The sequence below is a fragment of the Triturus cristatus genome, chromosome 7 (genome assembly GCF_964204655.1).
Source record: "Triturus cristatus chromosome 7, aTriCri1.1, whole genome shotgun sequence".
NCBI classification, from domain to species: Eukaryota; Metazoa; Chordata; class Amphibia; order Caudata; family Salamandridae; genus Triturus; species Triturus cristatus.
Genome location: NC_140590.1, coordinates 413,539,918 through 413,565,520, shown reverse-complemented (window position 1 = coordinate 413,565,520; position 25,603 = coordinate 413,539,918).

Genomic DNA, 25,603 nt, shown 5'->3' with positions numbered 1-25,603 from the left:
TGGTGTAAATCTGTTCAGTAGATTCTGAGAAAATAGCCTTTAAATCAATATATATATCTGAGCCCGCTTACAGTACGCTTACCGTACGCTTACGGTAAGCGTACGGTGGCGTGCGCGAGCGCGATTCTGATTGGCTCTTAGATCTTAGTAAACATTCGAATCGGTCGAAACCAGGAAGCGGCGGCCGCCATTTTGTGTATTTCACTCTGAAAAAAAAGAGTGAAAACAAGGAAAGGGGGCAATGAGGAGAGTTACAGACCCCCTAACATTTGTAAGGGGGTCAAAGAAGGACAGAAAAGTCCCAAAAAAACATTTATTGATTTTAAAAAAAATCACGGGGTACGCGTACGGTAAGCTTACGGTAAGCGTACGGTAAAAAAAAAAAAAAAAAAAAAATGAAAAGCAGATTTAAGAGTTTAGATATTAGGGAGCTCTAAAAAGAGCTGTTGTGTTTATGAAGTCATTTTTTTAGTGGTACCTACAAGTAAGTACCGATGCAGAGTCTAAGGTTCAAGAGGAAGACTCTGTTCCCTTCATCATTGAAGTGCACACCATCTCCTCTATAAATGTCTTGCATGTCATAACGCAAGTTGTTGTGGTAAATGGCACCCATACCATAGTCACGGAGGAAAGCAGAAACAGATTTGTTGACGTGCTTTCTTGCTTTGTCAATCTGTGGACAGAAATGATTGGACCAGTTCCATTTTTGCCTTTGGCATATGTTGGAAAACACAAAGGCAGTTTTAGGGAAAAGTGAAAACAGTTGTGCAAAGGTGTCCTTCATAAGCATTTCCAGACCTACCCCAGTCAAAGTGCCTAGGTCATTGCCACCACAGTGCACTATTATGAGGTCAGGGTGTTGGATTTGCATGAAGGATTTCACCAATGGCATCAATTGGTGCCACTTTAACCCTCTCTGACCAATCCGTTTAATGTCTACATTTGGCAAAGCAAGGTCTCTCACCATACCTGTTTTCTCTGCAAACTTTTCACTCCAGAAGACATAGCTGTGCCCTACAATCCACACTGTGAACATCTTCAAAGGAGAACTGGATGCACTCAGGAGGTGTCTTTCAGTAGAATGGCAATATGAAAAGAAAGACAGTTTGGAAATGGAGGCATACATATTTTTTTCAAAACAAAAAGAACTGATTGGCTGTTTCATACCATTCTAGAATAAAAACTAGGCTGTATGTGTAAATTAATAGAAGCATGTTTTGTATTGGTAAAAAAAAATGTGTAACCAAAGAACAGTACTATGGATTTGCTGTTAGGTTTGAAAAGTCAAGCACTCTTGCTCTGTGGAATTGAAACATTGTTTGGCGAACTTCTGACCTAACTCAACACAGCAGTGTTCCATGAGCTGTTGCTATGGTAGCAGGCAGAAGTCAAGTTGGGGGAAGGGTACTAGGCAGAAGTCAAGTTGGGGGAAGGGTACTTCTGGAAAAGGGTTGGTTTTCAACCAATAGAAATGTGTGATTACATTTGAAAAAAAGGGGGAAGCACTGAGATTTGAAACTTACAAGTATATGTGTGGAAAAATAAAGGGAAAGTTTGCCATTATCTGGTTCTGCTGAGAGGAGAGAGGTGAACACAACAGAGATCCTGGCTCTGATAATCTGCTGTTTGAGTGTCACATTTCTTTCACAACTAACTAATTTTAAAGGTGAGTTTACAGTTTGAGAGGGGATGTATGTGGTAACTTAAGAAATGAATAATAGAAATGGAAATTGTTTTTGTTGTAGTTACACATGGTGGTTTCATAATGTGTCAGTCTGTAAAAGTGATTTTCACTTGCCCCGAAAAAAAAAAGAGCAGTAAGTGTGCTTTCAAATTGGCAAAGAAATTTCGTTTTGGGACTAATGTGAAAACATGACTCTGTGTGCAGAGAGGAATTATAGGCAGAGATTTATTGCGTCTTGCTCTGGTGATTTCACAGTTGCATTAGATGGAAAGGGGGAGCGAATTTTTGGGGGAAGAAGCAGAGTCTTAGCACACACCCATGTGCTTGCCATGTATAGTCATGCACAGTATTTACAAGCGAGTGGGGTTTTCAGGTTTCAGTCTGTAATGCAAATACATTCAGCATCACTAAGGCTGGTTGCCCTTGCTGGAGTGTAGGCAGTCACCGAGAATACACATGGTGGTGGTCTGAAAAAACAGTTTGGACATGTGCATTTAAATAAATCAAAAAAAGTGGTTTCATAATGTGTCAGTCTGTAAAAGTGATTTTCACTTGCGCCGAAAAAAAAAAGAGCAGTAAGTGTGCTTTCAAATTGGCAAAGAAATTTCGTTTTGGGACTAATGTGAAAACATGACTCTGTGTGCAGAGAGGAATTATAGGCAGAGATTTATTGCGTCTTGCTCTGGTGATTTCACAGTTGCATTAGATGGAAAGGGGGAGCGAATTTTTGGGGGAAGAAGCAGAGTCTTAGCACACACCCATGTGCTTGCCATGTATAGTCATGCACAGTATTTACAAGCGAGTGGGGTTTTCAGGTTTCAGTCTGTAATGCAAATACATTCAGCATCACTAAGGCTGGTTGCCCTTGCTGTAGTGTAGCAGTCTGGACATGGGCTTTTTAAAAAATCTGAAAAGTGGTTTCATAATGTGACAGTTTGTAAAAGTGATTTTCACTTGCCCAAAAAAAAGAGCAGTTAGTGTGCATTCAAATTGGCATAGAAATTTCGTTTTGTGACTATTGTGAAAAGAAATGTAGTAATATATTTAAATACAATAAAGGAATTGTTACAGAGAATCGGTGAGATCTGTACAAATAAAACTTTCGAATTTTATTGGATTACCATTGGAAATTTAATCAAAAAAGAATTTTAAAATTACTATTTGGTCTAAAGGAAATGAAATCAGATGTATTTTGGAGTTATTTGAGATATAATATTGTGATTATACTTCTGAAACAAACATATCAGACGGTATTTTAAAGAAATAAGTATTGGTATTAGATGATATTTTTTTAGAATATTTTGCATTTCTATAATGTTAAGTTTAAGTAAAAAAAGAATCAGGGCTTTTTTAATACAATCTTTGTGATTGTTATTTTTTTTTGCCCGCTGTAAAATGATGAATGCAATTGCTTTCACAATTTATAGTGAAATGCAATATATTCTGAAAACAGCAAAAATAAGGCAAAAATATTTTATGGAAAAAAATGTAAATATGTGTACTGTATTATAAAATGTTTTAAAAATATTAATACTTTTTTCTTTTTTTCCAGATAGATATAGAAAATTTTCGAAAACTACAAACATTTTTAAAACTATTTTTTAAAAAAAGAAATGAATAAATATTTTTTCAGTGAGTATGGTAAGTCAATAATAATAATTGTAGTCTCTCAAGGACCTTGTAATGTGTTTATTGATTTTTAGTGTTTTTTTTTTTAAAAAAAAAAAAGTACGCGCACCGTACGCGTACGGTAAAAAAAAATAAAAAAAAGTTTTTAAAAACATATGTAAAAAAAAGATGAAAGATAAGGTTGGCTCTTAAAAGAACCGTTGTGTTCATGCAGGGACAGAGGAAAGGAAGCATGGGAAAATTATTCAAAGCGACAAATGTGTTGATCTATTTTGTTGTTCACTAGGGAAACACTGGTCTCCCTATAGCAAATTAGATCTTGACAAAATGTGCATCGAATATCAACCTTCCGAAATCGAGGGTTGATTTCCAGAGGGCCAGCAAAAGGAGATTCTCCCCCCACAGATGAAGGGCTCACCTGACCTGCAGAAGAAGGAGTCAGCCCTGCAGATGATGGTTCAGGCTGAGCTGCTGTGGATGTACTGGCTTGTCTTTCTGAAGAGTTACCTCCAAAAAGATGACCATGTGTCCTTCTGTGTACATCCTGGAGGTGTCTCTTCATGGTGTGATTCCCAAAGGAATACTTCCTGTTAGGATTACCTCTAGAAAGTACACGCTTACACAGCTTACAAGTCACTAAGGGTGCATTTACCTTTTGCTGGCCTTCAGGAAAAGTAAAATAATCCCATACATAAGAGGGCTTTTGTTTCCTCGATCTCTGCCTCAAGACAGTGCTGCTAGTGCTAGCCTCACTCTCAGAAGAGCTCTGCTGTTCTGCCATCGTATCCCAAAGACAAACCAGCTCCTTCTCCCAAGGGATCACAAGCAGAAATGAGGGGAATGGGTGTGGTGTAGGAGAGTTCTAGAACTGAAAGTAGTTTCAACCAATCAAAAGTTGTGTTTCATGATCACATGACCTACCGTACGCTTACGGTACGCTTACGGTACGCTTACGGCAAAAAGTGCGCATGCGCGTAAAAAAGACACGCGCTTGCGCGCATGCGCATAACAGTCACTCCCGGCACTTCCGCGTAACGTGCGCGTGTAGCGTACACGCGTACGCGTCCCACGCGGAGTACGCGCGGCTACGCAAATTGCGTAACTATACGCAAGCAGCGTAGGAAAATTACGGACGTTGCGTAAACCGTACGCTTACCGTGAGCTTACGGTACGCGTACTAAAAAAATTTAAAAAAAATAGAAAAAAAGTACTGCAAATAAATTTTACATGTTTATTTTAAAAAATATATTAAAAAAAACATATTAAAGAATTTTAAAAATTTAATCATAGTCTTTATAAAAGGTAAGAAAATTAAAATAAAAATATGTTAGAAAAAATAGAAGAAAAAAAAAAATTTGCATTTAAAAAACCTTGCAAATTCACTGAAAAAACCATGGGTTTCACACACGTTATAGTTAGGAATTAGCATTTAAAAAACCTTGCAAATTCACTGAAAAAACCATGGGTTTCACACACGTTATAGTTAGGAATTAGCATTTAAAAAACCTTAGAAATTCAGTGAAAAAACCATAGGTTTCACACACGTTATAGTTAGGAATTAGCATTTAAAAAACCTTAGAAATTCAGTGAAAAAACCATAGGTTTCACACATGTTATAGTTAGCTGGACATTTTACTCGTAAAAAACCAATGAAATTCCCCCGTTATAGTTAGTTCAGCTAACTATAACTCGCGCGCCCGCAATGAACTGCTGATGACGTCACATATTACATCACTCATGACATGGTCAGTGACATCACTCATGACATCACTGATGACATCTCAAATGACATCACTGATGACATCATCCAGTGAATGTGTGTTTTTCTGAAAATTAAATATGTTTTATATATGTATATCTCAAGGTCGATGGAAGAATAAATGGGTATATAAGTGTCTAAATGGATGATTTGTTTTTGAAAAATTGATTGTTTAACTGACTGATTAAGTGTATCATAGTGAATACATGTTTTAGTGAGTAATGTTTAAATATGTATATATCTGTATCAGTCTCTCACTTTGTGTATAAGTGGCTGCATGGGTTGGTGAGTAGCTACATGGGTGTCTATATAGGTTATTAGTTAGTTTTTTGAGTATCAGTCTGAGTGTCTGCATGGTTCGGTGGGGGGTATTACGTAGTGCATAGGTGTATGAATGAGTGACTCACTGTTTGTATGTGTTGAACACAGCATGTGTGCAGGACTGTATGGGTGGATGAGTGTGTGCATGGATGTGTTATTGAGTGAATGACTGTCTCAATAGTGTCTTTATGAGTAACTACATATGTTTTAAACTAGTATATGTGACTATTGGTGTATATATGTGAGTATATGTGAGAGTGAGAGATTGAAAGAGTTCTTGTATGAATAAGTATGTGTTTCTATAAGTGATTGTTTAAAAGACTAAGTATGTGTAAGTTTCCGTAGAAGTAAGTGTGGTGGTGTGTGTATAACTGTATATGCAAGTAAATGTATGTTTGATTCTTTGTTAGCATGAGTGACTATGTGTGTGAGTAACTCTATGGATGAGTGGCATTGTGTAACAGGATGTATAGGTGTATGAGTACATATGATAAGTGAGTACATGTATGAGTGACTGTATTGGACTGTTGGTGAATGAGTGGATGTGTATGTGGATCTTAGAATTACTGAAGAGGTTGTTGTAACTGTTATTGGTATGTCCATTGTTTTGTAAATTTTAGTCTCTATTTTTGAATGTGTGTATCAAAGGTTTTATTAGGGGAAGAGGAGGTCTGCCACTCTATCACAAGGATGATGTCATCAGTGAGGTCATCAGTGATGTCATTTGAGATGTCATCAGTGATGTCATGAGTGATGTCACTGACCATGTCATGAGTGATGTAATATGTGACGTCATCAGCAGTTCATTGCGGGCGCGCGAGTTATAGTTAGCTGAACTAACTATAACGGGGGAATTTCATTGTTTTTTTACGAGTAAAATGTCCAGCTAACTATAACATGTGTGAAACCTATGGTTTTTTCACTGAATTTCTAAGGTTTTTTAAATGCTAATTCCTAACTATAACGTGTGTGAAACCTATGTTTTTTTCACTGAATATATATATATATATGTATATATATATATATAACCCGAGCAAATTGCGGTTATACTGGCGTGCTGCCAGATCGCTGGTGGTGCACACAAAGTAGAGCTACCGCCAGCGCTAATAATGTAGAAAAATATCTCCGAAACCTTCTATGATAAAGGAGCCGGCACTCGTCATCATGGGGTTTCTCCTGTTTATTATGTCAGTCACATCAGACACAAGTAACAAAACAGGCACTGGATGGACGCGTTTCGGCAGTCACGCTGCCTTTCTCGACCTAAAATGTGCCATATTGGTGCTCATTTTAAAGTTTCCATAACATTGAAAGTAGAAGATGCACTATTGATTGCAGTGATTGGGTAAATACAAGCACGTGGGATAATCACAGTTACCAACATTTTTGCACAACTACATTGTTTCAACCAAGAGTCACAACAGTGTAAATCCTGCAAATAAAATCGCTTTTAGATTAGTTCACTCGCTGTGCTGATCAGAGTTATGCATACAATTCAACTCATTGCACAAAGTCCCATCATGCCTTGCCATATCTCGTGTAAAACCCGGACCGGAGTCCTTGAACTGCAAATTAAGGCATCACAATAATGTCCTTTAAAAAACAAATGTCACGCATTTCTGCCCATTTGAATAAAATCAATGCAAGCATAGTTGCCAGCCAAATCTTTTACCCTGCTCCTTTAAAATACCTTTGTCACCAAGAGCATACTGCTCAGCAACGAGTTCAATGTTGAATGCAAATATCCAATTAAAAAAGGAGAAAGGGGTTCACAGGGGCGCTTTCATGCTGCCAATGTTCGAGGTTCCGTGTAATGTGTGATCGAAGTTGACAAATAGGAGTCAGGTCCCATGATGCCACCGCTGCTTAGCCTAGTGCCATCCACGGTGCCCAGCTCCATCGTAGGGGTGGTATTACCAGGATGAGGATATGCCATTAGTGGAGGAATTCTAGTACCCGCCAAGGGAGCTTAGACTCCCAGCGTATGGACCTTCCCCTCACACAAGTGCCTTCTCCTCGTCTCCGTCGCCACACCACTACATGGGGGTACGCCTGCCTCAACATCCCAAACAAATTGTGGTTATACTGGCGTACTGCCAGATCGCTGGTGGTGCACACAAAGTAGTGCCTTTCTCGACCTATAATGCGCCATATTGGTCCTCATTTTAAAGTTTCCATAACATTGAAAATAGAAGATGCACTATTGATCGCAGTGATTGGGTTAAAACAAGCACGTGGGATAATCACAGTTACCAACATATTTGCACAACTACATTGTTTCAACCAAGAATCACAACAGTGTAAATCCTGCAAATAAAATCGCTTTTAGATTAGTTCACTCACTGTGCTGGTCAGAGTTATGCATACAGTTCAATTTATTGCAGGAAGTCCCATCATGCCTAGGCCATATCTCGTGTAAAACCCGGACTGGATTACTAAGCAAGTCCTTGAACTGCAAATTAAGGCATTACAATAATGTCCTTTAATAAACAAATGTCACGCATTTCTGCCCATTTGAATAAAATCAATACAAGCCTAGTCGCCAGCCAAATCTGTTACCCTGCTCCTTTAAAATACCTTTGTCACCAAGAGCATACTGCTCAGCAACGAGTTCAATGTTGAATGCAAATATCCAATTAAAAAAGGAGAAAGGGGCTCACAGGGGCGCATTCATGCTGCCAATGTTCGAGTTTCCGTGTCAGTTCTGTTCCAGTTCCCGCCAAAGGCAGGGACAGGAACTCCTCCACTAAAGGCATATCCTCATCGTGTCCTGATAATACCACCCCTACGATGGAGCTGGGCACCGTGGATGGCACTAGCCTAAGCAGCGGTGGCATCATGGGACCTGACTACTGTTTGTCAACTTGGATCACAATTACCAATTAATGATTAATCAACAATAAATTGATTTTCATAACCAAAAAATTATAATTTGAAATAATTACCAATTAATAATTAATGTCCTATAAATTAATTATCAATACACAACAATTAATGTAATAATTACTTAATTAGATTTCAATTACTTCCAACACTATTCCCCTATAAACACACAACACTCTCCAATAATAAAATAATACAGTTAACATAATTATCAATTAATCAATTCATAAAAATTAATTACCAATTAATAATTAATTAACAATAATATAATTATCAATACCAATAAATGAAAATCACTTATTACTTAATTACAATTAAATTACTTCCCACCCTATTCCCCTATAAACCCACAACCCGCTACAGTACTAAAACACAAAATTGACTTAAAAAAACATTATTAACATATAAAAATTGTATACATATATTTTAAAACCAGTAGAACACTTAACAAAAAACATATAATACATACATATTAAATATATAATAAAATACATACAATAATATAAATATCGACATTAGTAAAATCAATATTAGTAACATCGATATATTTGATATCGATATTACTAACTTCGATATTACTTACATCAATATAAAAAAATCGATATTACTAACTTAGGGTCGATATTCTGTCCCTTCGATATTATCAACTCGATATTAGTGTGGGTCGATATTTAATTTTCGATATTTTGACTGCCCACCTTTTTGGAGATATTAGGTAACAATAGTATTTCGCTAGAATACAATATCCCAATGTTTTTTAGTCTGATACTGTAAGCACGAGCTTAACACAATTTGTCTTTGACATTTTTCCACACATACGGATGTTAGCCCACTGAGGCGGTATGACGTCTCATGAATTAAACTCAACTATCTTTTTGAGTTTATAGAAAATGGCAGGGTATTACGTTAGAAAAGGTATTCACATTTTAGCATGCCACTAGCATTAGCGGACCACATGTTTAAATAATTGTGGTGATCTTGACTAGGCAATGCTCAAGGACAATAACGTTTTTGAATTTTGAACATTGATTAAATTCAAATTTAATTATTTTTTTTTCCTTTCCGCACTGCATACAGTTTGTAAGCACATAAATTTGAAATGCTACAATGTATTGCTGGATTGAGCAGACTGAATGATGTACGACATCCTGAGTGACTAAAACTTGTAAGTCTGTTTACTATGTTTAGTCACTAACAGGGTTCGGTCGCACTCGTATACAACACAATGCAAGCATGGATTCCAAGCGGAATGCATGCCTGCATCGTGGAAAGCAGGGGTGCAGTTCATCCCTGCACCCTGTGGGCGGCACCCCAAGGTGCCTGCCACCTGGTGCAGGGACCCACAGAGGGGTACCATAGGTGCCCCAGACCGCCATACGGCAGCCTTGCACCCATGGGGGCCCTACTGGGGGCCTCCAAAGACAGTTTCCGACTGCCTTTTCGTGCCGGAAAAACCGGCACGAAAAGGCAGTGAAAAACTGCCATCGTACTCCCTCGGTCGCAAAGAGGCGGCCGGGGGAGTAGTGAGGGATTTCCGGATGGCGGACTGGCTCTCCGAGCCTGCCGTCCGCAATCCGGAAATCCGTGTCGGATTCCTTTCCGACCGAGCCCATCAGAATGGCTCGGTCGGAAAGGAATCCGGCCGACACGATCCGATTCGGTCAGAAGGGCTCCGACGGTCGGTCGGAGCCCTTCCGACCAAAATCGGAATCAGCCCTTAAGAAGCAACGAAAAGTCCACCGGGATTTAATAGACTATCAGAAAGGACAAATTCTGACCTTTTCAAAGAAATATGACCAACTGCTTGGCACCACCTCCGTTACAAAAGGAACACTTAATGCCAAGAACACAGTCAGATTGATGAATGAGACAGGCGAGTGCTCTGCAAATGAAAACCTCCGTGATGAGAGTGTAATTAGTGAAAGCGACATGTCAAGCGTGTCACAACAAGATGGAGCAAAAGAACGTATTTTAACAGAGTTTACATTGATGGCAAAGGGCAGAATGACAGCCAACAAACAAGGAGGAAATCGAGGGCGTGGAAGAGGAGGCAGAGGCACCACAAGAGGATATACAACGACATTAGGCAACCTATGAACCCCTGTGGGAAGGCGAACAAGGGGCCAACAACTGAAGAAATAATGAAGAAGTAAACTGTCATCAACCTCTCCAAGCGTGAACTGAATGACCAAGAGGTAGAGATTCTTTCACTGGGTTTATCTTTTTGTCCATCTAATGATTTTAATTACACACAGAGTCGGATTGACTTATTTCATTTTACCCGTAAGCTTAGAATTAAGAAGTGGTATGCTACTAAGCTGAAAGAAAAGGCAGTGATGCCTAGGGAGAACCCTAGTAGTATAAGTATTGGTGATGTGGACCTGTTACACACTTTGAATGAACTTGCTAATGATGAAAATCTAACAGATCATTCTGTTTTGAATTTAATTGACGATGATGTTTGCATTGACATGAGTGCACAGAGTGGGTTCAAACCTAAATCTATATTCCTTCCTCAGATTAAAAATTGATGTCTTTGAGAAAGGGGTGATGCAGGAATTCCTTAATCTATCTAAAGCGAAGTGGTATGGTGGAAGACATATTTCATTCACACAAATGGCTGCTATTGAAAGTCTTAAAAATGACCGTTCCATAGTCATAAAGAAAGCTGACAAAGGGGGAAATGTTATCGTGATGTCTCGGGAGATGTATATCAGTGAGGGAATGCATCAACTTTCTGATCGAGACAAATATAAATTGAGTATCGAGACAAATATAAATTGAGTAACAAAAAAGATTATGAAAAATCTGTGACCACATACCAAACTCAGTTAAGTGATTGGAAAGACAGGGGTTTGTTGGAAATTGAAGATGTCAACTTTCTGGCATGTCGTTATCCTAATTTTTCAGCCCTATATCTACTTCCAAAAATCCACAAAGATAGACAAAAAACCGCTGGTAGCCCAATTGCATCTTCCAGGGGGAGTTGTCTGGAAAACACATCAAATATGTGTATTTCTTTCTCCAACCCCTTGCGCAGACATTACCCTCGTAAATAAAGTATACTGGGGATTTCTTAAGACGATTAGAGATGACTGAGTGTTGCATGGATGTGACAAGTCTTTAAACTTGTATTCCCCATGACTTGGGCTTACAGGCTTCTCGTCACTTCCTTAGGGTGAGATCAGTATCCTTTCTGCTTCATACAGAAATTCTGATCTCTATGATGTCCTGCTGCCTGAATCAAAATTATTTTATTTTTGACACCAAGATCTTCAGGCAAACCCTCGGAACATCGATGGGGACCTACTTTGCTCCTTACTTTGCGGGTCTCTATCTAGGGTATTGGGAGGAATTGGTGGTCAAAAAGTTAGATGTTATCAATGATAAAGTGGTAACATGGGCCAGGTACATTGACGACATCTTTATAGTTTGGAATGGTCACGAGGAGGAAGCTAATAACTTCATTGATATTTTGAACATCAATAACTTCAATCTAAGATTCACAAGTCAGTTTCCCAAAAAAACAATTGACTTTCTTGACGTAAAACTCACCGTAGCGGGAGGTAGACTAGAAAGCAGTCTATTTCGTAAAGAAACAGCGGGAAACAGCCTGCTACACGACTGCAGCTGTCACCCAAGCACCTTGATTCAGAGTATCCCTCTAGGAGAATTTTTACACGCCAAAAGAAACTGTAGTACAGAGGCTGGTTTTGAGTTAGAAGATGCAGAAGATTTATCACCACCTATTACAGACAAACATACAAAATGAGAAAGGGCCTTGGAAAATTCTGGCAGGTATTAAGTACAGACAAAGACATTGCGAACCAAGTGGAATCATATCCACAGTTAACATTCAGGTAGGCTAAATCTCTTAAAGATACCTTGTGTAAAACCCTCGAAATACCCTTCATGAAACAAACAGAGATCAGGGGGTTCTTTACATGTCAAAAATGCAAAGCGTGCAAAAACAGTAAGAATCGCAAAGAATATAAACTGTCACCAACATGCAAACACTTTATTATTAAGAAACATCTCATGTAATACTGAGTACGCTGTTTATGCTCTTAAATGCCCTTGCGATAAGACATATATTGGAAGCACACTGCACAAAGCAAACAAACGTGTCTTAGAACATCTACGGGTTATAAAGAATGGAGATAAACAGTACCCAGTTGCAAGACACTTCAGGTAATATCACAACCAGAACGAAAATCTGTTGAGCTTCTGTGTCTTAGACACGATAGGTGTTAATATGAGAGGAGGCAATCGATTACAAGATCTGAGACGCCTTGAATCAAGGCTTATTATTCAATATCAAACGATGGCCCCTGTTGGCCACAATTGTGATGAAGAACTTTCATTTCACTTGGGGTCGTGCTCGTTCATAGGTACGTGTTCTCACTCTGCAGAACATGTCTGAAAGAAAATAGGATTCCATTGATGGGGATATTTTGAAATTTACAGTCAGATAGACTAGTAATCAATGAATCTGCTGCCTCGCTGCTATAGGTAAATGTTTTGATTGTCTGTGTATATGTATTTATTCTTCTTTTAATATGTGATATGAATTTGAGTTTTTATTTATGCATTATTTTCTGTTCTCTTTTAGATAATATGTAAGCTGCAATGCGGAAGAAGAAGACAATTGAGCTATTATATCTGCCTTTTCATTCATTTTTTCTCAACCTATTTAGTTGAGAACTGCCATTTTTGAGACTCACAGTGATTAATATTTTATAACCTCTTTGATTTGTTGGTTATTGGTGGAGAAAACTATTATGCTCTCTTGTAGAATTATGCCCACTGGGGCTATAACCCTCGGTAACAATAGTATTTTGTTAGAATACAATATCCCAATGTTTTTTAGTCTGATACTGTAAGCACGAGCTTAACACAATTTGTCTCTGAAATTTTTCCACACATACGAATGTTAGCCCACTGGGGCGGTATGACGTCTCATGAATTAAACTCAACTATCTTTTTAAGTTTATAGAAAACGGCAGGATATTCCGTTAGAAAAGGTATTCACATTTTAGCGTGCCACTAGTATTAGCGGACCACATATTTAAATAATTGCGGTGCTCTTGACTAGGCAATGCTCAAGGACAATAAAGTTTTTGAATTTTGAACATTGATTAAATTCAAATCTAATTTGGTTTTTTTCCTTTCCGCACTGCAGACAGTTTGTAAGCACATAAATTTGAAATGCTACAATGTATTGCTGGATTGAGCAGACTGAATAATGTACGACATCCTGAGGGACTGAAACTCGGAAGTCTCGGAAGTTACTAAGTTTATTGATCACATGAGATGTTTATTTAAACTGAACTTAACACTGACATAGCCACTCGTGATCAAGGGGTCCTTCCCCGAAACGCGTAGAGTGTGTCAGAGCTTTTTTTTTATAAATCACCATTTGCAGCGACTTTCGGTCTACAGCATGCTGTTTTTCTATGGGTAAACCAGTGTTGGATTTGATGTATATATATGTGTATATATATATATATTATCTACTGGCGGTCGCCAGTAGATAGTTATAGTTAGGACCGAGTTCCCATAGGAAATCTCAAAATTCTATTTTGAATAACTTTGGCGCCGGTTGATTTATCTTCGTGAAATTTTCAAAACTAATGGGGCGCTCCGCTCAGCTCCTACCCTGAAAGTCTCGGGGTGATTCGTCAAGCGGGGGCTGAGAAAAAAGGGGGATCCCAAAACACGTTTTCCCCATGCATTTTCCCATAGGACCTTTAGTCGAAGGTACAGCCCGAAGTGCTGAACGGAATTACACCAAATTTGGCAAAGAGGTAGTCCTCAGTTCAGACTCGTGCCTTTTCCTTAAATGGTGTAAATCCATTCAGTAGTTCCTGAGAAAATCAAAAGTAAAATCACATATATATCTGGGCGGAGCCTAACCACACATCTCATCGTGAGATCTGATTGGCTGTCAGCACTTCATCCAAGAAGTGTTGGCAGCCATCTTGGGACAAATATACATGATAGCACCACATTAAAAAGCATTGCAGTTAATAGAAGGTTTTAAGACTTTAGTTACATTATAAATCATTTGTTGATGGTACCATACTCATTTTAGGAATTGTGGTGTGTTCTAAGGTGATTTTACCATGTGAAAAAGCCTTCTGCTGTGATATCATGTTTGAGAGAAAACTATTTTCTCATGCTTTTCCCACAGAGGTTTGGAAGGGGATCTATAAGCTAAACTGAGAGCATATTTTCTGTAAATTCACATTATCTTTCTCAGTCATGTGAGAATGAAGTCTGACATTCTCAGTAAAACATGTACATCCAACAAGGGCAGAGACTGTTAGTTGATTCCTTTGAGTTCTACTGCAGCTTCCCAGAGTGTTCTAAAGAACAACTAGAGCGCTAACAGTCCTACTTATGACAAACGTATGGCACACCTGAAGCCATCTTGGTTGGAATAAAGTGGTAACTCTTAACGCATTTCATTTAAAAAGGAACAAAATGAGGGGGTTCATTTTGCCATAGAAAGTATGATCAGTGCTGCAGAAATAAAAATTAGGGCACATTTTGACTTCTCAAATCCTCTTCTAATTCATTAAAAAATTCTGACATGCAGACTGAAACATGCACTTTCAATACCAGCAGCAGACTTCCCTGGTGAGCAGTAGCTTTACTACAGTGATCTAATAAGCAACTAGAGTGCTAACATTCAGAATTTATGGCAAATGTGTGACACATCTGAATGCCTTCTTGATGGAACCAAAGTAAAAAACTGAAAGTATTTCCTACTGAGGAGACTGCAGTAAATGAGGAAATTCAAAATTTGCGAACATACGTGACAAGAATTTTCAATTCTATTAAGGACACGGAGGCGAGGATTATGCTTCTCAATTTTCTTTACTGAAAATTCTCAGCAGCCAATCATGTAAAGTAAAACAAATAAATACACTACAATACCCATAAACACCAGTGGGTATCACGTGATAACGATAGAGAGGACCCCTATAGAAGGCATACCAGAGAATACCATATCCTCTTTCTTTGTAGGAAAAAAAAAATAAACAGTTAAGTCCAAGAAAAATCAAACACATGTAGAAGTGCGGAAACAGTTGAAAAGGCAGAACCAAATATGGAAAGAAATCCAGCAGCCAACGGGCAGGAACAAGACTTGAAGGCAGATTCAATGGGACAGCTTCCTCTGAAGAGGCGCAAAACAAATCCAATAGCGAGGACGAAAAGCAACTCATTTGAGATCAGAACCTGAAAGGAAAAAATAAGCCGTAATACCACACTCCCAGTAAGAGGGACATTTAACAAAGGGAAGGGTATCAAGAACAATAGGAGCATAAAATGCAATATATACAGCAAAAAAGGCAGAAATGTAATATAATACAGTACAGAGTCAAGGGTGGGATAATCCTCGCCTCCGTGTCCTTAATAGAATTGAAAATTCTTGTCACGTATGTTCGCAAATTTTGAATTCTATGTCAGGACCGGAGGCTCCGATTATGCTTGTTCAAAGCTGATCCACCACAACAGAAGCAATATTTACAATTGGTTTATAATAAAAGGTCTTAAATGTAGAATCAGATGACCAATCTGCTGCCTTCATAATGTCTAACAAACTGACACCTACAGAAAAAGCTTTAGATGCCATAGCACCACGAGCCGAATGAGCCCCAAATTTGGAAACATCAATACCAGCTTCACCCATGAGCCAACGCACCCATCTTGCTAGGGTAGCGGGGGTCACTGGGTGAAAAGGTTTTTGTAAAGCTATCAACAATTGACCCCCCACATCAGGACGAAAACCTGCAGTACTTACTTCATAATCCTGGATACATTGTACCACACAAAGTTTAGGATTAGCAGGAAAACTGGGATAAGTGACAGAGGAGGTGTTACATTTAGTGCGTCTGGTGATGGAGAAAGTGACACCCTCCGGAGAAAAACTACGACCCGCGAGGTCAAGAGCGCGGATATCAGACACTCGCTTACAGGACACTAGACAAAGTAACATTGTTAACTTAGCGGAAAGTTGTTTACGAGAGAAACTGATTATCTGGCCAGGCGTCCAAAAAACGTAAGACAGTGGAAACATCCCAAAGCTCCGAATATTTAGAGGAAGGAGGTTTCACCAATCGAATACCCTTGAGTAATTTACCCAACAAAGGGTGTTCACCAATCGGTTTGCCAACAATTGGTATATGGCCTGCAGAAATGGCTGACTGGAAATTATTGACCGTGCGATAGGCGAGGCCGGAAGCAGCAAGGGATGCAAGAAAATTCACCACGAGGGAGACATCCGCGACAGCGGGATCCATCTCCCGTTGAGAGCGCCAATCACACCATCGTTTCCAGGCTGAGGCATAACGCTTGTGTGTGTTGGGTGACCAAGCTTCATTGATAAATCGGGCAGCGTCTCGCGAAAGGCCTGGGACTTTCCAGCGATCCCCGAAATTCGCCATGCGACCAGCAAGAGTTGGCCGGATGTTACCAGAGGGTGAGGGGACTGAAGGGGGTCCAACAACAGATTCCACCGAAGGGGAAGAAGAAGGGGAACCGCACACAACATTTCCAGAAGTACCGGGAACCACGGCTGAGCCCGCCAAAGGGGAGTGACTAGAATCAACTCCTACTGATAACACTTGGTTCGGGCCAGAACCCTGGGAATCATGACAAACGGAGGAAACGCATAACATAGAGACTGAGGCCACACCTGAAGAAAAGCATTCGTCGCCAGAGCTTCCGGGTCGGGACGCCAACTGAAGAATGCTGGAAGTTGCGTGTTGAGTCGGGAGGCAAAAAGATCGATCTGACAAGGACCCCATGTGCGTATCAACAACCGGAAGACTCGAGGATGAAGCCTCCAATCGCTGAAATCCCTCAGATGTCGGGAATTCCAATCGGCAACTTGGTTGCTGCACCCGGGAAGATACTCCGCCACCACAAACAGTTTGTGTTGAAGGCAAAAGTGCCAAAAATCCTTGGCAATCTCCGCCAGAAGGCGGGACCGAGTCCCGCCCAACTTGTTCACATAAAGAACCGCTGACACATTGTCCATGCGGAGAAGAATGCAACAATTCGTCTGGCGAGGGGAAAGGCAGCGAATTGCAAAGGAACCCGCCAGGAGTTCCAGACAATTGATGTGGAGACTTAATTCTTCTGGAGACCACCGACCGCCCATGGACACCGGGCCGCAACGGGCTCCCCAACCCCACCGACTGGCATCGGATTCGATCACCACTTCCGGAGTTGTGCCGAATAGGGCTCGACCGTTCCAAGACTCCATGTGCTCTAGCCACCAAACCATCTCCTACCTCACCTCCTCTGTGAGAGGAATCTGATCGGAATACTTGAGGCCTTTCTGGAGATGACGGATCTTGAGTCGTTGAAGCGCTCGGTAATGAAGGGGACCCGGGAAGATTGCTTGGATAGAGGAAGCTAACAAGCCGACGATCCGGGCTATCGATCTCAAGGACACAATCTGCTTGTGCAAAATCAACCTCAATTCTCTCTTGATTGATCTGATCTTCTGATTGGGCAAGAGGAGTTGACAAGTAAGGGAGTCTACAAGAAAGCCCAGGAACTCGACAGACTGAGACGGAATCAACACCGATTTCTGAGGATTGACCAAGAAGCCCAGATTCTGCAATAGATCTATCGTCCAAGCAAGATGTTCCATGACTAGGGGAGGAGTCCGCCCCAGGATGAGAATATCGTCCAAATAAATGATGAGGCGAACCCCCCGGGCTCGAAGAAACTCGACTACAGGCCTCAGAAGTTTCGTGAAACACCAGGGTGCTGACGAGAGGCCGAAAGGAAGGACCTTGTACTCGTACCAAGTTCTCTGCCAATGGAATTGGAGAAATCGATGATGAGGACTGTAAATGGGCACTGACAGATAGGCATCTTTTAGATCCAAGCGGACCATCCAGTCCCCTTCTTGAAGAAGATCGCGGAGAAGATGGATTCCCTCCATCTTGAAGTGACGATATACAACCCCTCCATTGAAATCCTTGAGATTTAAAACCAGCCTGGATCCACCCCCCTTCTTCTGAACGAGGAAGACGGTGGTGACAAACCCGTGAGGATGGCGTGCCGTCCGCTCTATGGCCCCTTTGTGAAGAAGAGACTCGATTTCGCTGGAAATGAAATCTTGATCTTGAAGGGAAAAAATCAGCGGGCGAGGAGGGAGGGACTGAGAGGGGGGATGAAAGAACTCTATCTTGTAACCCTGCACTGATTCCAAGATCCATGCATCCTGCGAGATTTTTTGCCAATTGTGGAGAAAAAATTGAATCCTGCCCCCCAATTGAACATCGGAAAAAGGAATTAAGCTCACCTGAGGTGGGGGTGTCACGTTGACCTCCTTGGTTGCCTCCATAGCGACCTTTCCTGTTATTATTGCGGGAACCACGCGTGGGATAGAAATTGGTGGATTCTTGAAGTTTGCCACGGGCGTTATTATACCCCCACTGGGCGCCTTGTTGATAACCGCGGCCGAACGACCGCCCCCGATGTCGTCCTGCCCGGCCAAAAACCTGGCGAAAAGCCCGCTTTAGTGAACCCTGTGCCTTATCAAGGCCACTAAATGTAGCGACAAACTTTGTTAGTTCTTTCAAAAAAGATTGTCCAAAAAGGAGACCTTGAGCTAAAGGACCAGCCTCAGATGTAGACAATTCCGCCAACTTTGGGTCAAGTTTCAATAGAATAGAGCGGCGACGCTCCCAGGACATAGCACAATTAGCATTGCCCAACTGACAAATGGCTCGTTGAGCCCAGCCGATCAGGTCGTCAGGATCAATAATTTGCCCAGATGCCTTAGATTTAAAACCTAAATCTAAAATTTTAGTAAGGGGACCAGTTAAATCGAGTAGTTTGTCTTGACAGGAACGCCAAGCCCGATCGATTCCCTTTATGGGATCCTTGGTATACTTCTTCAAATAGGTGAGCATAGAGGGGTCCACTTCCGGAGTGTCCGCGACCTTGTCCGCTAAATCAGGTGTTGGGCATTCGGAACGCAAGCGTGCACGGACATCCTGTGGAAAAGCTTGACGCAGATGGGACTGCACATACTCAGCAACCTCCGTAGAGGGAAGCCAAGACGAGGAGTTCGGATGGACAATAGCAGTGGGCTCAAAGGTAAGTAACTGCGGATGGGAGTGAGCATCCACAAAATGCTCTTTGCGTTTCTTTTTAGCTGGAGGAGGAGAAGCCTCCGGCTCAGAGGGAATATCAGAGGAGGAATTGCCATCATCTCTGAGGGGCGAACTAGAAGAAGCGTCCTTTGAAGAACAACCATAGGAATGGTCAGTGGAAAGGTTTTTAGCCAATTTGGCAAAGTCTAAAGAATGTGGATTCTTTGAAGTTTTGCTTGCAGAACGGGACGAAGAACCAGGAAGCCATCCTTGTTTTGGGGCATAATTACACAAATGGCGTTTTAAAGGCTCAACTGCCCTGACCATAGCCTTATTGACAGAGTGCTGGACTCCCGCATCAAGAGCCTCTACGAGCTCATGCTCCAATGACCCCGAAGGGTCGTCCTCATAATATTCCTCTTCATAATAATAATCAGACATTGTCACTGGAGTAGCGACAGATATACCCACCGGAGGACAATTATGGAGCCAATAATCACTGACTTGCGCAAAAAGCAGAGGGCCTGAAAGAACTAGGCGCAGTCAGTGAATAAATAAGGGGGAGTGGTGAACCCCAAGCAAGCCACAACAGTACAAAAATGTGTGAAAACACTGTGTACAGTAACAAATTGAATGTGGAGGGAGGACTTGCCTGATAACCTACTCTAGGCAAAGCCTATGCACAAGTATACAGCCCAAGGCACAACACTGTAAGCCTTAGCGTCAGTGGAGGTCTGGCAACACTCGGTGGGTAAAGGGCAATAACAGCGCTGCCCCTGCGCTCTGAATGAATCCAAAAAGCGTGTGAGAAAAAACGGCTAAAATCGCCGTTATTGGATCCAAAATGGCCACCGCGCATGCGCGGAATGGCCCGAGAAGTGTACCAGAAAGAGGACGACGCGCGTCCCCACCTCCATCTCCCGCTCCACAAAAATAGAACTCGGGCACCCAGCGCCCGGTCCGGGAGGCGAAACGCGCTCCAAAGAAGGCAAGCATCAGCGGTAAGAGCGCATCAGGAAGAAGGCACACAAAGCGTGTAAAATATTGGCAATACCTGAAAATGAAGGAGCGCGCGTGGCGCGTATGCAATGTCAATCAAAGCGGAACACTTAGCACTGTAAGAGCAAGCGCATGCAAACACAGAGCAAGATAGCGCAAAATAACGCAAATAAGGAAGTAATGCACTTAACTGGCTGCGGAGCAGCAAAGAAAGAGGATATGGTATTCTCTGGTATGCCTTATATAGGGGTCCTCTCTATGGTTATCACGTGATACCCACTGGTGTTTATGGGTATTGTAGTGTATTTATTTGTTTTACTTTACATGATTGGCTGCTGAGAATTTTCAGTAAAGAAAATTGAGAAGCATAATCGGAGCCTCCGGTCCTGATAGTAAATGAGGAAATTAGGAAACTTCATAACAAATAAATCTCCCAAGATGGCCACCAGAGACAAAAGAGCCCAAATGTAGCCCAAATATCACCCAGATGTAGCCCAAGTATAGCCCAATGACAGAATGTCCCAGAGTGTTCTAACGAACAACTGGAGCGCTAACAGTCTTACTTATGACAAAAGTATGGCACACCTGAAGCCATCTTGATTGGAATAAAGTGGTAACACTTAAAACATTTAATTTACAAAGGAACAAAATGAGGGGGTTCATTTTGCCATACAACTTATGATTAGTGCTGCAGAAATAAAACACTTATTTTTTGTGTATTTGCAGTTTTATATAGTGCAGACTAGTCAGGTATTGGAGTGCTTTACATGAGCATTGGTTACATCACACAAGATCAAATTCATTTTGGTTGTAGCCATGGGGAGATTAAGTGATTTGACCAGAATCACAGAATGTTGAGCTGAAGCAGAAACTCCAACCTGGTTCCACAGTTGCAAAGTCTGCAGCTCTGGAAGTAACACCACATCCTCTCCCCTAGGTGCAACATTTAATCAAGTGGTCAACTGGATAAAAAAACATAAAGATTACAAATAATTTAAAAGTTCTTTGTCGCTATTTGAAAACTCAGAAAATATGTCCTCATTTTAGTTTTTTAGAGCACTAACCATAATTTTGATGTAAATAAGACCCTCTCATATATGTTATTTCTAAAGGAAATACTCTAGGTATTACAGTTTTGATTACATCAAGAAGACGTCAGGCGTTCCACACTTTTGTAATAAATATAGAATGTTAGCAATCTAGTTGTTCATTGGGATACTGTTGAGAGGCAGAGGCCAGGGGCACGGACTCTGAAAATTGAAGGCAGGTAGGAGAGTGCAGATGCATCAATTTGACCACACTGGGCAGGCAGGAAGGGCATTGGCAGCACAACATACTATGGAGGGCAGTGGAAATGGAGGCAGGGGCAACAAACCAACAATACAGGACTGGCAAGAGAGGCTGTGGCAATATAATAGTCCATTGTGGGCAGAAGGAAGAGGCAGTGGTATTACAACCATACATGCCAACAGACCCGTTTCAGCCAGGAAACGTCCAATGTTTTTAAGCTCAAATGGGCTTTATTTGATGTGTCTCCTGCCTACAATCTCCTCTTTTTCAATGTAACTCAAAGGGGAAAATCAATACCCCAGTTTTTTTTCAAAATCTCCCTCTTACCATGTTCAAAATGGTCGCAAGTATGGTACATTGGATCATGGTAGGCAGGAGGAATTGGGTTAGGGACATGGACTGGGATAACAGAGGACAGGAGGGACATGGAGAGGTGCACCAAACTGACCCTACAGGGCAGGCATCAGGGTTTGCAGCAGCACAATACACCACACAGGGCATGCGGGACAGGAGTGCAGCACAACAATCCATAGAAAGCAATAGGGAGGGGACAGGACCATGGACATGGACAACAGAGAACAGAGGGGAAAGAGGCAATGGTAGCTAGCTGACCATAATGGACAGAAATGAGAGAAAGCTGCAGCATAACAGACTATGAAGGGCAGGAGGGACGGATCAGGGGCATTACAATGGAGCAGACAAGCCAGGAGGGAGGGAATAGGGGTCTGCACATAGAAACAGAGGGCTGGGGGCAAAGGGGCAGGAGCAGCAAGATGACCATGGAGGCCAGGCAGGATGGGCACTAGAAACAAGACACACCATGGAGAGCAACAGTGAGACTATGATGGCATACACACAGACCATGGAGGGAAGGTGGGAGGGGGTCAGGGGCAGCTAGCTGACCACACAGGGAAGGTGGGAGGGGCCATGGTAGCACAGAAGACCATGCATGGCAAGCGGGAGGGTTAGTGGCAGCACAATGGCTATGATGGGCAAGAAGGAGGGTGCAGGGGCATGCACAAAGGACCATGGAGGATAGAAGGGAGGGTCATGACCTGGGCACAGACAAGAGAGTTCAGGGGAAGGGGCCTCACAACAGACTGCGCGGGGCAGGCAGGAGGAGCAGTTGCAGCACAACAGACCAGGGAGGGCAGAAGGGTGTGTCAGTAAAATGGACCATGGACGACAGGAGGAAGGGGATAGGGGCATGGCATGTGGACAGGCAGGGTGGAGGTGGCAGGGACAGGTTACAGTCATCTGACAATGCTAGGCAGGTGGGAGGGGAGTGGCAGCTAAACAGAACACTCAGAGTAGATAGGAGTGGCAGGTCCATGGAACATGGTGGCGCCAAAAGGATGGAGCAGGGGCATGCACAAAGACATCGGAGGGCAGGGGGAAGGAGAATAGGGGCAGCAATCTAACCACAGAGGCTAAGCAGGAGGTCAATGATGGGCCATAGAATTGGGCAATGGAGGGCAGGAGGAGTGGACTGGTACATCATGCCAAATGGAGGGCAGTGGCAGCACATCAAACCATGCATGGCAGGAGGGAGGAGGCTAGTCCATGGATTCAGACAACAGAGGATAGGGAGGAGGTGGATGGGGCAGCAAGCTAACTGTTCAGAGAAGGTGGGTATTAGGAACTTTATTGTTTTTAAAATGTGTGTCTGTGCGAACTACTTAAAATATGAACAAGTATGCAGCATAATCTCACTTTTATTCAGGAAGAAGAGGACGTTTGACTCCGGGCTCACTTGGCAGAAACACCCCCTGACCCTCCACCCCCCATCGCAAAATGTAATGCCCGTGATAAGGGTAGGTGGATGCAGTGTTATATAGAACATAGTCCTGAGAGCACGATTGAAAATGAAAATTAGATATGGTATATGGTATAAACTATGCACCAAAAAGTGTGATATAAGATGAACCGGGGCGTGAAATATAATATGCAATACATTGTGCGCAATGACAGATTCATTGGAGAGCACGAGATAGCACAGGCACTAGCGCGTGCTATGCGATATGCGCCTTGGAGTGTAATATGCACAGGGCAGTGTTGTGTAACCTAACTAGTCTCTAAAGTTGTAATATAAAATATGTGCTGGGGAGTGTAACGTTGCATATGCACTGTGACAAAGATATGGATCCCAGATTGTAATATGTATGGCATAGCGCTGTGCATTATAAAATAGGCATCAAGGAAGGCACGTTAGATGGGGCAATATAACCCGTGCGAAGGCAAGTGTGGCATGACATATTCACGGGGTGGTGTTACAGTGCACATGGGCTAGAGAGTGTCATAGCATACGCACTAGCTGGTGGAATACAACACAGAGGTGTGAGGCACTCGGCAGGCACTGGTGGGTGTAACACAGCATTGGGCTCAGCCAGGAGCATGCTGTGACTCTCAAGTGAGGTTTGTCTCCTTTCCAGAGAGTAAAATAAAAAGTATTACACATCTGGCGGTGGATGTGTGTTTTATTAATCGTGAGGGGGGTTTCTTGCATAGTTTGGTCGAATTTTTGTCGAGTCCCCTTTGAATGGCTTGGTGTGCGTGTATATTAAATGTGCCCGTCAATAGCTACCCATGTTTGTATAAATAAACAACAAGGGTGTCTACTTGGAGAGTACCCACCGGCGGGGGCGCCGGGATTAGGCACGGTAGGGCGTCAGACACGTCAGAGCTTCACTAGTGGTGTAAATACATTCCATGTGGATTCATTCTATGCATAGTCGCCTTTTAATGAATATCACGCAAATCGTCATGGTGATAGGTACATATGGTTTGTCCAGCATGTCCTAGGTGTTTCTCTAAATATACATTTTTTTTAAATAATAAAAAACAAAGGCCGGCCCCGGGGGATGGGGTCCCCGGGGCCATAAGTGGCCTGAGGAGGGGGGCAATGCAGCCCCCTGCTAAAGAATTTAAAAAAAAAAAAACAATGCCATGACCCAAGGGTTGGGATCCCCGGGGCCGATTAAGGCCTTGGGAGGGCCAAATTTATTTTTTTCGACAAAAAAAATTAGGGTGCAGGCCCTGGGGGATGGGGTCCCCAGGGCCAGTGAATTAGAAAAAGAAGGGGGGCCACACAGCTCTCCTTCTTAAAAAAAATAAAAACATAAAAGACCGGCATCGCGCCGGAGGCCATACCCCCTCCTTGCAGCACTCTGCAAACGCGCCCCCTGGCCAGTTGTAAGTTGGGGAATTAATTCCCCTTCAATACTGAGGGTCCCTGAGGGCCAACTAGCCCAACAGGTATCTCCAGTATGCGCCAGGGAGCTGCGTTGCAGACAGGTGTTCTGAGGCCACACCCCTTTTTACACCTCTATGCAACGCAGCTCTGTGGCGCTTACTGGAGGTACCTAGTGGGCTAGTTAGACCCTAGGGACCCTTAGGATTCAAGGGAACTTAATCTCTCAACTTAGAACGGCCACAGGGCGCGTTTACACAGTGGTGAAGGGAGGGGACTGGGCCTGAGGTGACGTGTGCAAACACGCCCTGCGGCGCGTTTTAAGTTGGGGAAATAATTCCCTTTCATTCCTGAGGGACCCTGGGGGCCGACTAGCCCACCAGGTGCTTCCAGTAAGCGCCACTGCTCTGCGTTGCAGAGAGGTGGTGCAGGCCATGCCCCTTTTTACACCTCTCTGCAATGGCGCTTACTGGACGTACCTAGTGGGCTATTTTGCCCCTAGGGATCCTCAGGATTCAAGGGGACTTAATCTCCCAACTTAAAAAACGTCCACAGGGCGTGTTTAAACAGTGGGGAAGGGAAGGGACGGGGCCTGAGGTGACGTGTGCAAACACGCCCTATGGCGCGTTTTAAGTTAGGGAAATAATTCCCCTTCAATCCTGAGGGCCCCTGGGGGCTAACTAGGCCACCAGGTGCTTCCAGTAAGCGCCACTGAGCTGTGT